The sequence below is a fragment of the Aulostomus chinensis genome, chromosome 4 (genome assembly GCF_037954235.1).
Source record: "Aulostomus chinensis isolate RoL2024-O1b breed Wild chromosome 4, RoL_Achi_v1.0, whole genome shotgun sequence".
Lineage (NCBI taxonomy): Eukaryota > Metazoa > Chordata > Actinopteri > Syngnathiformes > Aulostomidae > Aulostomus > Aulostomus chinensis.
This window is the reverse complement of record NC_141323.1, coordinates 2,846,013-2,860,742: the sequence shown is the minus strand read 5'-3', so window position 1 is coordinate 2,860,742 and position 14,730 is coordinate 2,846,013. Positions and strand designations below refer to the sequence as shown.

At 42.9% G+C, this 14,730-nt stretch overlaps 1 protein-coding gene across 4 annotated transcripts in view; it reads right to left on the bottom strand.

Moving 5' to 3' along the window:
- The window catches only part of cdk17 (cyclin dependent kinase 17), a 40,190-nt gene that overhangs the window by 21,990 nt on the left and 3,470 nt on the right, over window positions 1–14,730 (bottom strand). The window contains exons 1-2 of one of the 4 annotated variants that reach the window (XM_086201070.1): window positions 9,836–9,850; window positions 1,089–1,153 (exon numbers count right to left, since the gene is read on the bottom strand). The exons of 1 other annotated variant lie outside the window; for it this stretch is intronic. The gene's annotated coding sequence lies outside the window, so the exon portion shown is untranslated. Of the gene's footprint in view, window positions 1–1,088; window positions 1,154–9,835; window positions 9,927–14,730 lie in introns of those variants that run through there. 2 more of the 4 variants (XM_086201069.1, XM_086201071.1) reach the window with 2 other exon arrangements.

Sequence of the window (14,730 nt, the reverse complement as noted above, 5' to 3'; positions counted from 1 at the left end):
TGCCAACACACAGAAACACATACCACTGTGAAGGATCCCTGATGGATAATAGGGTGAAACATGCAAAGCACAAACATTCAGAGGAAAAGCTTACTGTTTGTACTGTTAAAAAGTGTGTGAACAAAATGTGGGATCCCAGACAACCCCATAAAGTCAAAAATACAGTCTCGGTTCATAAATAATGCATTGCCCTTTTAATATTCATTTTCATCTGCAAATTTTTGAACAGCGCATGAATAAAGCATAAACAAGCATGAATAAAGGATGAACATCGCCACCTTGCTAGTTCACTTGACACTTGCAGATTTAAACGGGAAGACATTAAGTGAACTTTAATTGATGGGGGAGTGGGTCAAGTCAGTCAGCTGCAGACACACAAACACACATTTTACTGGAGTGTGTTGTCTCCACCCAGCAGTCGTCACCCAGGTCACAGGAAACACCTTGCTTAGTCTCCCTCAAGCTAGTCGCTGCTCATTGTGTTGCTTTGCTAACGCCCCATGAAAAGTGTGTGTGCAAATACTACACACGTGTGAGTGTGTGTGTGCATGTGTGAGGAAGGGGGCATGCAGGGTGAGTGGAGGAAATGCAGTAAGGAAGCAGGAGCAGAAATGCCCTGCCCATCTATTCTAACCCCAAGCACAAAACAAGCTGACCCCTGCTGTCACATCGAGAGTAATTACGGCAAAAATAATAATGCTGTTGGTCAATGTCGTTTCTCAGTAGCTGAATGTTCCTTTATCTTCAACCTGTCCCAGAATAATAATCGATTCATCTCAATTATCATGTTTTCATAATCTTCGGGTGCCTAAATTGCAACAGAAAATAAAAGTTCATTAGATATTTCCAAGTCGTGAGCGCCCGTCACAGTCAGGAACAGCCATCTGTCTGTCTGCTGTCACACACCCCTTCATCATTCATGAGAGTGTGTGGTGCAAATGACTTCATCAATCAGTGTCTGGGTGTGTGACCACACTTACACAGCAACACATGACCACAAGTGACTGTGTGAAACACGTCAACAGAAGCTGCAAATTTTTCAATCCACCACTGCCTGTGTGTGTGTGTGTGTGTGTGTGTGTGTTCACCTGAATTCCCTCTCAGCCCGCTGTATTTGGTCTGATTACAGCCCACCAGGCTGCCAAAATGGAATCTGTCAATCGAGTTTGCATCATTAATATTAATTCAACTAATAAAATGTATTTTTTTCAACTGCAAGACCAAAAACAAAGAAAAAAAACTTTTAAGTAGTCCAAGAAGTACTAAATGTGTATAGTAGATGTTCCTTTAAAATGATACTGACGCCAGAAAGCAGAAAGAGCCAGCCACATACATTTAGCTTGAAGCTAATGGTTGTTGATGGCTAACAACATCGTTACTGTCCAAAAATGTCAAGAAGTCTATCCTTTCCTCTCAAGCGCATCATCCTGTATAATTCGCATTTTCTTTATCCAATCGTATAATCAGTAGTCCACAAAGACTGTGATTTGGGTGAAAAACAAACTTAACACCTCTGGTTTGGCGCCGCTATGAACGAGAGCAAATAACTGCGACTAGCAAGCAAATTCTGTTGTTAGCAATCAGACGCCATTCGCATCAAGCTACATATAACTGGATGGTTCTATCTACTTTCTAGTGTCACAAAGAAGTAATGTGGGGAAGGAGATAGGCATTGATTAGTCTGTTATTTTACTGATTAAATACAATTCAACGTCACAAAATTTTGAAAAATGTATCCCAATTTCAGAGAGCCGACAACGACGTGTTCAAATGGCTTCTTTTGTCCATCCAATAGCCCTCATATCTTAAAAACTCTTCACTTCTGTAAGAAATGACAAAAAACAGCAAATCCCAGAACTTAAAATGGCAAAACAAGCAAACTGGTGATTTTTGAAAGGCTGAAATATTTGACTGATTATCTTAACCGGTGATTCATTTTATTTTGATCAAATAATCAATTAATTGATTTGTTGTTTCGGCGTGTGTGTGTGTGTGTGCTGCGCCATCCAAGGGCATGTGTGTCAGTAGCCCACTTTTCCAGGGTAAGTGTGTCATGCCGACCCTGGTGGCTGCATCAGTATGCAGATCGAAAGACCCCCCCCAATACACACACACGCAAATGTGCACACAAATACACACGCACGCAAATGTGCACACAGATACACACACACGCATGCAAATGCGCACAGATACACACACACGCACGCAAATGTGCACACAGATACACACACACACGCACGCAAATGTGCACACAGATACACACACTTGGTAAAAAAGAACAAATTTCAGGTAATGAGGCTGAAAATCCAGTTTGTAAAATTAATCATGCAAATATAAAATGACTCCATGGTAGAAACACTCCAATACACACTCTAACACACACTCTAACACACGCGCGCGCACACACGCGCGCACACACACACGCACACATCACATGGATCTCTTTGTTTTGTTTTGCTACAGAGATGAAACCCAGCTCTGTTACACTTGCCTGTAAGGGAGACAAAGAGTGCTTATCTCACGTACTGTGTGTGTGTGTGTGTGTGTGTGTGTGTGTGTGTGTGTGTGTGTGTATCTGTGTGTACTGAGAAGAACAGCATCTGGCACACATGAATGAAATGTGAGTGTGTGTGTGTGTGTGTGATTTTAACATGAAAAGTACAAGCTGTCTGCCAATGACTGCAAGACAGAGAGGGAGAGCTGAGCTTTCATCATCAGCATCTCCCAACACTCTTACAAACAGTTTGACCCACATTCCCCCAAAATACCCAACCCATCACTTCTCTGCACCCACCTGGAAGCATCCCAAGTGCATTCTGGGTAGTCTACAGGAGGGACTTCAAAGTGCAAGCAACCACAGAGACAGTGAGTGACGAGGCCTAATTACTGGGGTAATAATTGCTCTCTCTGTCTCACAAACTCACACAGACACACACACACCCCTCCACCTTCCTACCTCCCTTGTCTTCCTTCCTGACATTACCTCCTCTTCGACTGTGTTCCATCTCCATCCCCCCCACAATGTCAGGCTGAGATCATGAAATGGAAAATATGGCTTTATATTCAATCTCATGTCATTGAGTGGGTGAAAGTGTGAATGTAATGTGAATGGGGGAGGAAGAGTGGGAGGAGGAAGAAGGAGAGGAAGAGCAGAGAGAGAGACGGAGAGAGAGAGAGACTTTATGTTGGCGAATGGAGCCATAATGGAGGCTTTGTGTTTGGTTAAAAGCCATGAAATCACCCAAGTGACTGCAGGCATGTACAGTGCCCTGCTGAGAGAGAGAGAGAGAGAGAGAGAGAGAGAGAGAGAGAGAGAGAGAGAGAGAGAGAGAGAGAGAGAGAGATACAGAGACAGAGAGAGAGAGAGAGATACAGAGACAGAGAGAGAGAGAGAGAGAGAGAGAGAGTGAGGTCACACCAATCAGGTGTGAGTGTAAGGAAAACAATCTCAGTACACCTGTTGGTCACAGGTTGCCTTCTTCACCACAAAGGATAATTCTCAGTGTTTCAACATCGCATGAATACTGGCCCTGGATTGGCTCCAAAAATATTTGTGATGTCACAAACCATGCTCCCCCTCTCAAAAGCAGATTTTTAGACAAAGGATGACACTCCACGTTGTTGTGGTGGTAAACAAGCTCTAGCAGATACATAGAAGTGCAAACTATGAAACAGTCATTTGTAAATTAAAAACTCCAATTCCAATCATTTCAGCACCTACTTAACCATTTAAATCCAAGAAGAAGTGGAAAAGGACTCAGGTATAAAAGCGGGAATAACATTTTAATGAACTCTTTTGATTCCAAAAAAAAAAAAAAACTTTACTCTTAAACTTTTCCCATCGCCAGATACTTACAGTAGCATCAGCTGATGTACTAGCTAGCAATTGAGTCATTCTGTAAGGAGGGAAAGCTGCAAATAGAGACTTGTGAGGAGGCATAAATGTTCAGTCATTGTTTTCTCAAAGTAACTAGGGGAAAAAAAACGAATGCTGACAAAACTGCTGCTTAAAATAGACCTACTCATATGAGAAGCACAACACGCTAAAATAGAGAGAATCAGTACTTTCTTCATGCAGAGCAGAAAGGAAGAAGTGAAGATGAGACAAAGCCAAGAGGAGAATGATCTCACATGTCAAAGACATCTATTTCTGTAAGTTTTGTGTTTCGGTCGTAAACGCTTACCAAGTCACACTGACCCGACAAGCGGCACTTCTGAATTAGATGGCTTGGTTAGATAATTTATCCGCATTAGCATAGTTAGCCATGCTCAAAACTTCTGCGGTAGTTTATCATTGTCATTTGACAGGAAATGGTTTTAAGACAACAAAGCTCGCTCAAATGTAACTGGTCAACACTTCAGTGCCGCTACAAACAGAAACCAGAACGTCCAGCTTACAATCCCCAAATCCTGCCTGCATTAGAATACAGATGTCGTTAAACGAGATCGTGGGTGTATTCATACATGGTGACGATGCCTTGTACCGTGCCCCCCTCCCTGCCACCCAGCTCACATTGCTACGGGCCTGATCTGATCTCAGCACGCTTACGTTACCACTGAGCCGTGCACAAGAGCCAGATATTTGGTCGGGGAACTTGCAGGTTATTTCGTGGAGTCACAGGAGAGAAATGTCACTATAAAGTACACTGTGCCTGAAGGTGACAAGTTTCCACCCCAAACTGTAGGTTTCCTTCTTGGTGTGAGATACAGCGAGTGACAAGAGGCAAAAATAATCCAATTTCTTAATGTTCATTCCCATCGTGTTGCAGCATTTGTCGTCATATACTCTTTTTTTGTGCTCCATCTGCTGGAGTTGGCTTGCAAGCGGAATGGAAGCTGCTCGGGTAACTGTGCAGTGCTAAAGCCCACCTCCTCCAACGTGCCAGGAGAACAGACATGTTGGTATAGTTCAACAAATTAATGGATTCGGCCCAGAGTTTATGCTGGTATTCAATCTGGGAACCCATCAGCTATGTCCCATGACTCAGCCTCTGGGAACAAGGGTCAGTCGTTTGGCGTTTCCGGTGTAGCCAATACACATCCGGTCCAAGACTTCCTTGTTCCATCCGCCACTCATTATTTACATTTACATTTAGAGCAACTTGAGATGTTTCTCAGATTACCCTTTCTCCCACCTTGCATTTCGGCCACTGCTCTTTTGCACTTCACACGGTGCGTTTATGTGGACACAAATCCCCTAAATCCTACTGAGCCCATGCTGAACAACAACAGAGGGGCTCTTAAACCAGATGATTGTACTCATCAACACATTTCCTCACCCAGACAATCTCATGAATCTTCACAAATCCGTGGGTCTGTCTTTTCTGTCTTGATTTCATCCAATTCATTCAAGACCGGTGGAAGTACTCAAGCATGTGTGCAGATATTTTTACTTCCGCAGATGTCAGATATTCCGTATCATAGCAACCCAAGTGTCTCAGCTGAACAACGCTCCCAGCTGGGCACTTCCAGGAAAACAAATCCTTTAGTGGGAGCAGGCACTAAATGACAATGATACGGTTGGTGATGGTTGGATCCCATGAGAAGAACAATAACTAATTCATAAGTATGAAGGGAAAGGATGTAAACAGTGTCAATGTAAAGACTAGATCAAGCCACAGCCAGATTTACAGTAGCATGTTCCAGTGACATACACCCCCATTGCTACGCGAGTCGACAGAAAAGAACATCAATGAGTCACACCACTGCAATGGGTGTCCGTGAATACAGACAGGAAGTGCGGGAGAGAAGGAGCAGGAGTGCACAGATGGGAGTGTAACCTGCGGCGGCTGCAGAGGTCCCACAGCATTAGCCCAAGGGTTCGCCCGCCTGAGGCACTGGGACTGGACAACGGAATGATGCCACGTGATCCTACGACATAGATGTGGTTCACAGTTGTGCCATTAGCAAAAGGCTAAAATGTGGACTTTGTTGCTTGTTCAAAACAGTCAGCACGATTTAATACACGCCGTTGTCATAGTTCAACAGATCCCAGACGGCAGCCGTGACAAAAGCAACGCATTTTTACAGCTTAAGTGTTTTCTAAAGACGTTTGAGGCAAGAAAGGTGATGCATCAACTGAACTGAATCTTACATCATGTTTGAGCAGCACTTCTGAGTTCCAATGCACCACTTGGGCTCAAAATAGAGCACGAATGAGAGACTTGTGGTAAAAAAAAACCACGAAGTAGCGAGGAATCTTTTGTGTTTTCTTTTATTTTTGACAGCATTGCAACATGTTGATCTGAAAACAATTAGTACAAATATATAAAACCATTACTTATTTGAAGTTTTCCTACTTTTGATAGACACACCTTTCATCAACTGCGTAATAACTAAATCATCAATTGTCCTGTAAACGCTGACCAATTCCTCCCACTTTCTCTGCCTGCTGCTGCCTACATGCACGCCACGGAGAGGACATGGTTGCTTTTGTCACATGAATCAGAGCTTTTCCAGATCAAACACCAGAGTACCTCTGAAAATATAGAGGGTGAAACGCGACCTGACACAGGTGCTACTGGCTTTTTGATTTCCCCCCCCCCCACATTTGTGAATGTCTCTTTAGGACCAGAGGGGAGTATAAAGTTTGCGCTGCCTAAGGCCAATCACTGCTGTCATAAAGAGATCACAACAGCTCAGACGCCAGGGAGTTTCCCTTTGAGTGCCAGTATACATTACATACAGCGCGTTGCTAACAGGCAGGCATGATGTAAACTGCTCCTAAGACTTCAAAGACCAGAAGCCCAGAGGGTGTCACCTCTCCAGAGCCTGCAGGGTGGATGAATCCCTGCATCTGATTTCTTTGACTTGCACAACAGCGAAACCTGCACAAACAAACACTTTCTGGGAAATCTCACAATGACTGTACTTCATCTCAGCGTGGTTCTGCAGTCTTAAATGAAAATGTATGTACAAATTATATTTTTATGAGCAGCCAGGTAATGTGTTCTGAAGCTTTCCGGTTATAAAAGAAAGAAACCTATGAGGAAAAGCAGCGTATTTTCAAAAAAAAAATTCCAAAAGTTAAACCCTGCGGAGTACAGTCACAAGCATGTGTTTGTGCAGCTAGGAGCATGCGCGCACACACACACACACACACACACACACACACACACACACACACACACACACACACACGCACACAAACATACACACACATTCAAACAGAGCATCAGTGCTGCTGCCCGGTACAGTGGGTGCTTTCTACTGAAAGACCCTTTTGTTTGTTGGGAAAGAAACTAAAAAAGAGCTTCAGCATGACTGAGCCAGAGGGCTGAGCTGAAATAACCCTGCTTATTTGTGAATCTGCAATCACACAAGAGGCTAAAATGTTAATTTTAAAAGATAGTGAATAAAAAAAAAAAAAAAAAAAAAAAGGGAAAAAGAGGTTTGGTAACGAAATGATGATGAGATGAAAGAGACGATGGAGAACAAGTGACGACAATGGTTGCTGGTGTATCACGAGTTTCCTGAATCTTGAGGGTAAATATGTAAATGAGGCATTATGTAATTATTCTTGCAAAATTTCAGAAGATAAATCAGAACATTAGGGGGGGGAAGCTTCCAATTCAGAATAATTGTTTCATGTTTTTGACATACTAAATTTAAAGTTTTTTACTGAGGGAATGTTTGGATTTTGGATACATCTTTTTTATTTCTCCTCGAAACAAAAAACACAGTCTGCAAACTCTATTTTTTGCAGCGTTTAAATCATGAATCATGGATGAACAAAGCCCTCAATAAGAACCTTCAAAAACAGAGGAATAAAACTGGGAGGTTTGACGCCTGAGTCGTACTGATTTCTGGCTCAGAGGATGAGGATTGAGAAGATGTTTCCCTATCAACCTCAAAAAAACATGAACCCAATTAAATCCTGTCATTCTTCATTTCAGTGATGAAGGTTTGGGATTTATGGTCAGTCAGTGCTCACAGACGTGGAGGGCTGAACGTATCGGGCCGGGGAAAAAAAAATAAAGGTAAAAGAACAATGTTGTCGTCTTGCGCTGCACATTTATGTCATCGACAAAGCAATGAACTGAAATCTGCAAAAAAGCAAAACTCAACATATTTTACTTTTGATCGATTTAAACAGGAAAAACAAAAAGGTTGCTGCGTCGGTGAGCCGTGGCAGGCGGTGCGGAGAAGCAGAGTACGGCTGAGGGGAAAGCGGGTGAAGACACGGCAGTAGTTGAAAGAACACGTCAAGAAAGCTTAAGATATTTCATACCAATGTTGTGAATGTCTTGCTGCCACGACTTAGTTCGACATACGCTCACCTCAGCTTGGGTCACGAAAAAAAATGTTTCATTTCAGTCAGTATGGACCGTTATTAACTATTTTCAAAGGCTTTTTGAGACAGATGTCAAAGGCTGGAAAACTGACAGATACTGCAAAGTTGTTTGGACAATACTGGTATTAAAATATTCTTAGGATTGTGCTGATCTATCAGTGAAGTCTGTACCACGGAGATACTGACTGCCATGGCCTTTGTACTGCATTATGACCTGTAAAGAAAAAAAAAAAAAAGAAGCTTGAAGGAAATATATTTGGGCCAATAACAACTGCTAATACATTCTTCTCAAGCGCAAGGTGAGTTTGAATTCTCTAAAAAAAAGGTGGTGTCCAGTCATTTTGTACAAAGATGAGTGAGATGGGCTGATAGGGAGGGAAATGCTCTAGTAGCAAGATAAATGTAAACAAAAACACGGCGCAGAAAGGGAGGAAAACAACAAGTAAACGAGGAGTCTGAACAGATATCTAGAAGCTTAACGGCAGAGATGGAAAGAATGAAGATAAAGATGGAGGAGAGGAAGGGCGAGCTGGAGGGAAGACGTTATTTTTAGGTATGAAGGCTGCAGTGTCTCCCAGCTGAATAAACCCCCGACCACCCCAATACACACACACACACACACACACCACAAATGTAAACACAGCACCCTGTCGCTCTCTTGCCACATGACAAACACAAACACAAAGCCCACAGGCCACAAAAACACACAGGAGAGTCAAAGACACAAACACATCGAGGTTTGACTGCACGCCCAGACACCCCAGTGTCATCTGTTCGAGCAGGAGGAGAGCGACTTCACAATAATGCAGTAATACACTGTGGGTTGTGTGTGTGTGTATGTGTGTGTGTGTGTGGTAGCAGCAAGGGGGTAAGTTTGAGGTCACGACAAAGGCAATACACTCCAAACACAGATAGTGTGCAGGATAGATGATCCTCTTATCTGTTGTTCACGCCAGCCTTGTAATCAATCCTCACTCACACACACTTGCACTTACATCTTTGTGAGGACTTTCATTTACGTAATACATCCCCTAGCCCCTCACCCTAAACCTAACCATCTCAACTGACTGCCTGACCCTAACCTTGACCCTAAACCTAACCTGAACCTAATTCTAACCTCGACCCTAAAACCAAGTCTTGACTTTCAAACAGCCCTTTGAAGATGTGAGGACTGGCTAAAATGTCCTCACCCTCCAAAAATGTCCTCACTCTGTTAGTTAATTGCATATTCTAGTCCTCAATATGTTGCAAGTAAAAGTACACACACACACACACACACACACACACACACACACACACACACACACACACACACACACACACACACACACACCATCTAAAATACCTAGCTCTCACCACCTCCTACACCAAGAGAGAGAGAGAGAGGACCCAGAAACAAACAGCCTGAGTTGCGTGGCGTTCTATGCAGCAGGCATTTCACATTGAAGAAAACACTTTGCATGCCTTCTGTGGCACTCTACTGTATCAATAACACTGTTATTAAATTGATGTTACATGTTTTGTTTGGAAAATGTGACCTACTTCTCGTGAACACGATTCTCATCTCACCCGCTGAGTCAAAGAAACCGACACTCTAGTCCTCTTCTGTCCGTTACATAATGCTCGCCTGGTTTCATTACAAGCGGACAAGACTAAAGAGGGTTAATAAGAAATATCCGGCCTGTACCACACACACACTCACACATGCAGCTGGATGAATACAATACAGAGGAATGTGTGTTTTCCTTCTTGGATGTTTAGTTGGTGAATCAAACACAAAGCTGGAGATGGCACATTCTAGTAGAGAGAGATGGGAACGTGAGTGAGAGCTTCAGATGATTCACCAATTGTGTGCATTATGCTAATGAAACGGAAAGGCTGAAAGTAAACTTATTAAAACTTCAAAAACACTGCTCTTTTACGGTATAAACAACATCTGCATTTGCAGAATTTGCAGCCAAGTTTGTTCCCCTGACACTTTTAATGCTTTTAATTTGAAATGCTGCAGGAAAATGACAAATCACATTGAAGTTTTTCTGGCATAAGTGCCAACTGTAGCTTTAAAATTACCTTGACAGTCACACGAGAGCCACAGCATTCAACTGCGGGAGAACAAAGGCGACGCTCAACCACAGAGAGGTTTCTATGTGCGACTGTTCGTCTTACACGGGCGAACAACAGGACGTTATCTTCCATCCTCCCTCTTATTATATCCACTCCTTCTTCTTTTTTCAGTTTTATGGGTTTCCATTGTGCGACCTCTTTCTCAAGCCTCACAAAACTATCCTACATGCAGTCTCCGGATCCATCTCCATTCACCCCGGGGCCTTCGGGAACAGGTGTTTGGTCCCTGAGGTGCCATGTCGTGGGATTATGTGTATTGCTCACATCATCCAATGGAAGCCTGTGCTCTTTCCCATCTTTCTGACAAGTGGGACGACTGAATGTTTCCCACGAATTCATTACATCAGACATTTGCTGTCCAAAGAATATCTTTGTGCCTACTTCAGGTGCCATGATGCACAAAGGCTTGTTTAAATCTTGCATTTCTTAGGTTAAATGTTCCTTCTTCACTGACTGGCGGAGTGCAGTTTAAATACAGTAGCTGAGAAAAAAAACCCACGAAACACAACTTTATGAGAAACCTTCAAAATGATAGAAATATTTTACAGATTTCAAACTGTTTTTGTGCCATTTCACATTGAGAAGAGATGTAATTTGGCAAAGTGTGGGACCAAAACAGGGAGGAGGAGTTTTTTTGTTTCGGTTAACTTGTCTGTCTACACAATTCTTGTTAACGCGGTCTTGTTAACGTGAGGACAGATTTAAGTGTGTTAGATCTTCCCAGTTCCCAGCCGGAATACAATAAACCAGTCATTCACATACTGTAGCCGTGCATCACCGTTATGTTGGCGTGCTGCTGACTAAGTTTTCACTGTGAAACAAAGCAGGTCCAATCTGTTCAACCTCTTTTGAAAATCATGCTACAGAATATCAAGAAGCTGCTCCTCCTGTTTCTCTTCCCAGTGCCAGACAATCGAGCAACTAGATGGAGAACCACCTCTTCAGCAGCATTCAGGATAATAATGACTGTTTCTCGTTTTTTTTACTCGATTCCTCTCTTTTGATGCCCCCGCTCGCTGCTGATTCACACCCCAAGCTCGTTATCCGCTGTTCTTCTGATCGTCAGGAACGGTTTCTCTACAGGCAGTTCATGCAGGAGTGTGTGGCTTCAACCAGATGAGATCAGATTATTAGTGTATTCGTGTGTGTGTGTGTGTGTGTGTGTGTGTGTGTGTAGGGGCTCTGTCCTGGAATGACCTTTCAGCTAATAATGAATGAAATGCTAACTGATGCTAATAGAGTGAAACCTGAGGGAATCTCTCTGATGATTGTTATTTGGGGCTTCTGTGCACTACGTGTGCTCTCATAGTTTCCGACCGTTTGCTGCGAACCTGCGCTGCACTTTATTGGCACGGATTGAAGATAACGCCTGTCTGTAAGGCAATGATTAACCCACCGGCAAGACAGGGGGATAATTAGAGGTGCCTAGTTGAGATTAGAGGGGAAAGTCATTTTCAAAAATAGAGTGGAATTTAAACTTAGAGGAGGCAACCGGTTATGAGAGGGCAACGGCGATATGGTTGTCCTTAAAACCTAGACGTCACAGGTTCGATCACAAAATAGAAAACATACACAAAATACAAAATCTGATTAGTGACTGAGTGAAATGAAGCAAATCCAACTGCATTTAGAACACTGCAAGTCATTACATAAGATTTTTTACATAATGTTTGCTTTTTTGTGTTTATTTTGTATTTCAACCTGCATATAAGGTGATGGTGACCTTTGACCTCCTTGTCATTGGTCCTTAAGACTCAGGGAACATTTAAGGCCAAATTTGAGGAAATCCCCTCACAGATTTCTAGAGATATCACGTTAAAGATAAATTGGACGTACGAGCCAAAATCATGACGCCACTCGTTGTTCTTTTTTGCAGACCTGAACCCAAATCCGACACGTGAACTCCTCGTCACAGGTTAACAAAAGTTCATCAGATGAGGTGAGAGGTGAGGAGTGCGAGAGTGCATGAGACAAAACAAGATATTTAAAACCCTCCACCAATCAAAAACGTCTTTGTCCTTTTATTTCAATGGTTGGATGTTTTCGAGATTGTGCAGAGTTTCTTTCGTTCATTCATTTAGCAAACTCATTTGGCATGGAATGATTTGTGACAGAGCGGCACGGTGGTGCAGTGGTCAGCACTGTCGCCTCACAGCAAGAAGGTTCCAGGGTTCATGTCCCAGCTCGGGCACAGGGTCTTTCTGTGTGGAGTTTGCATGTTCTCCCTGTGCTTGCATGGGTTCTCTCCGGGGCCAAAGACATGCAATTGGGGATGAGGCTGACTGATGCTCTAAATTGACCGTAGGCGTGGCTGTGAGTGTGAATGGTTGTCTGTCTGTATGTGTTGGCCCTGTGATGGACTGGTGACCTGTCCACGGTGAACCCTGCCTCTCGCCTGAAGGCTGTTGGGATAGGCTCCACCCCCCCACGACCCTTAACAGGATAAGCAGAAGAAAATGGATGGATGATTTGTGACATTGTAGATATTTCGTTTAAATATGGTATTTTGACACAAGTAGCTTTTAAACAAATACTGCATCTAATTGCATTTTCAAAATTGCAGCAGGTCATATTGCAAGTTGTGATTAATTTCAATTAACTGTGCAGCCCTGGCATGAACATGCATTGAGATGCGTATCGGTGGGTGACGTGCACATATGGCTTCCTAAGTTAAGAGTCAAAATACCACTTCAATCTTAATATTGAGATGTCTTCGTACATATCATAATCCACAGATTTAAGAAAACATCCTTGTTGCATGCAAATCTCCACAAAATTTACATTGAGACATAAAAATGAACATCTCGTCTGATCTTGAAAATCGCATTGCAATCTCAGTGAAAATAAACGCAATAGTTGAATGAGCAACAAGCCCGTTTATCTGACCTCACCTCCCAGTGTGTGTATAATCCCTGTCTACTCAAACAATGACATTGCTTAATCTCCAGATTATGAGCCAATCTCTCTCACCAAGCCTTTACACACACAGACACACACTCATCTGGCAGAGCATGATGGGACAGACCCAGGGGGCAACTGGACAGGGCATGATGCCAAAAACTAACACTCACTCACATTTCTTCTCACATGCGCGAGCGCACACACACACACACACACACACACACACACACACACACACACACACACACACACACACACAATCCTACAAGGCCAAACATCCTATCTGACGCCCAACTACATTCATACAAGATGACAAAACAAGCTGCACACACATGATATCATGAGATGGCTACTGCAAAATGACACACACAAACACAGCAGAGGTGTCTGGTGTAGTTGGAGCTACATTTTTCACTTCTCTGAGATGCATGTGTGTTTGACCTCTTCCTATTAAAACAGCAGTACACACACACACACACACACACACACACACACACACACACACACACACACACACACACAGAATAAACTCACACCACTATACATTCCTTGCATGGCTCACATAACCTTTCTCCTGAGCCTATGTTCATTCTACACCCAGCCTACTCTTAAAATGTACTCACTCTGAAGCCCTAGAATTAGCCAGACCCTAAAAAAACAAAAACCTCCAGTAATTACTACTTCACCTACATGATGCCCACCCTGAGGTGCTGCACTGAAAGAGAGAGATTTCCCATCAGCCACCAGGGCGTCAGCAAGTCCTTCCCCTCAGATTTTGTTAGATTCTGTTGCTTTGTCAGTTCTCCTGTACTTTCTAAAGGTGAAACAATAAATGAGACACGGTGAAGGACATTTGTCATCCACAAAATGAAAAAGCCCCATCAGGGTCTGCAGACAGACACACACACACACACACAAACACACACACACACACACACACACACACACACACACACACACACACACACACACACACACTAACAATTAAATACAGGCCACAACAGCATGTGTTGAGTTATATCAAATTCTAACAAATTCTTAACCCTGGAATTCATTTAAAACTTTTGCACAAAGTTAGACTTGTAACTTGACTTAGACATTTGAATGTTTGAGTTAAAAATAGTATTGCTAAAAGTTCTGAGTGTTGCATAACAGAGTTATGCTGTGGGCAATGTGCGTCTTAGTAGAGAAGAACATTTATTTCGGCGAGATGGCTAGGCTACGCTAAGTGCATCCCTATGAATGTATTATTAGTCAGATACTTAAGATATTAGATATTGAGTAGTAAGGAGGAAGAAGGAATACTCTCTCTCTCTCTCTCACACACACACACACACACACACACACACACACACACACACACACACACACACACACGCGCGCGCAACCCCCCCAATCAATAAAACATTGCA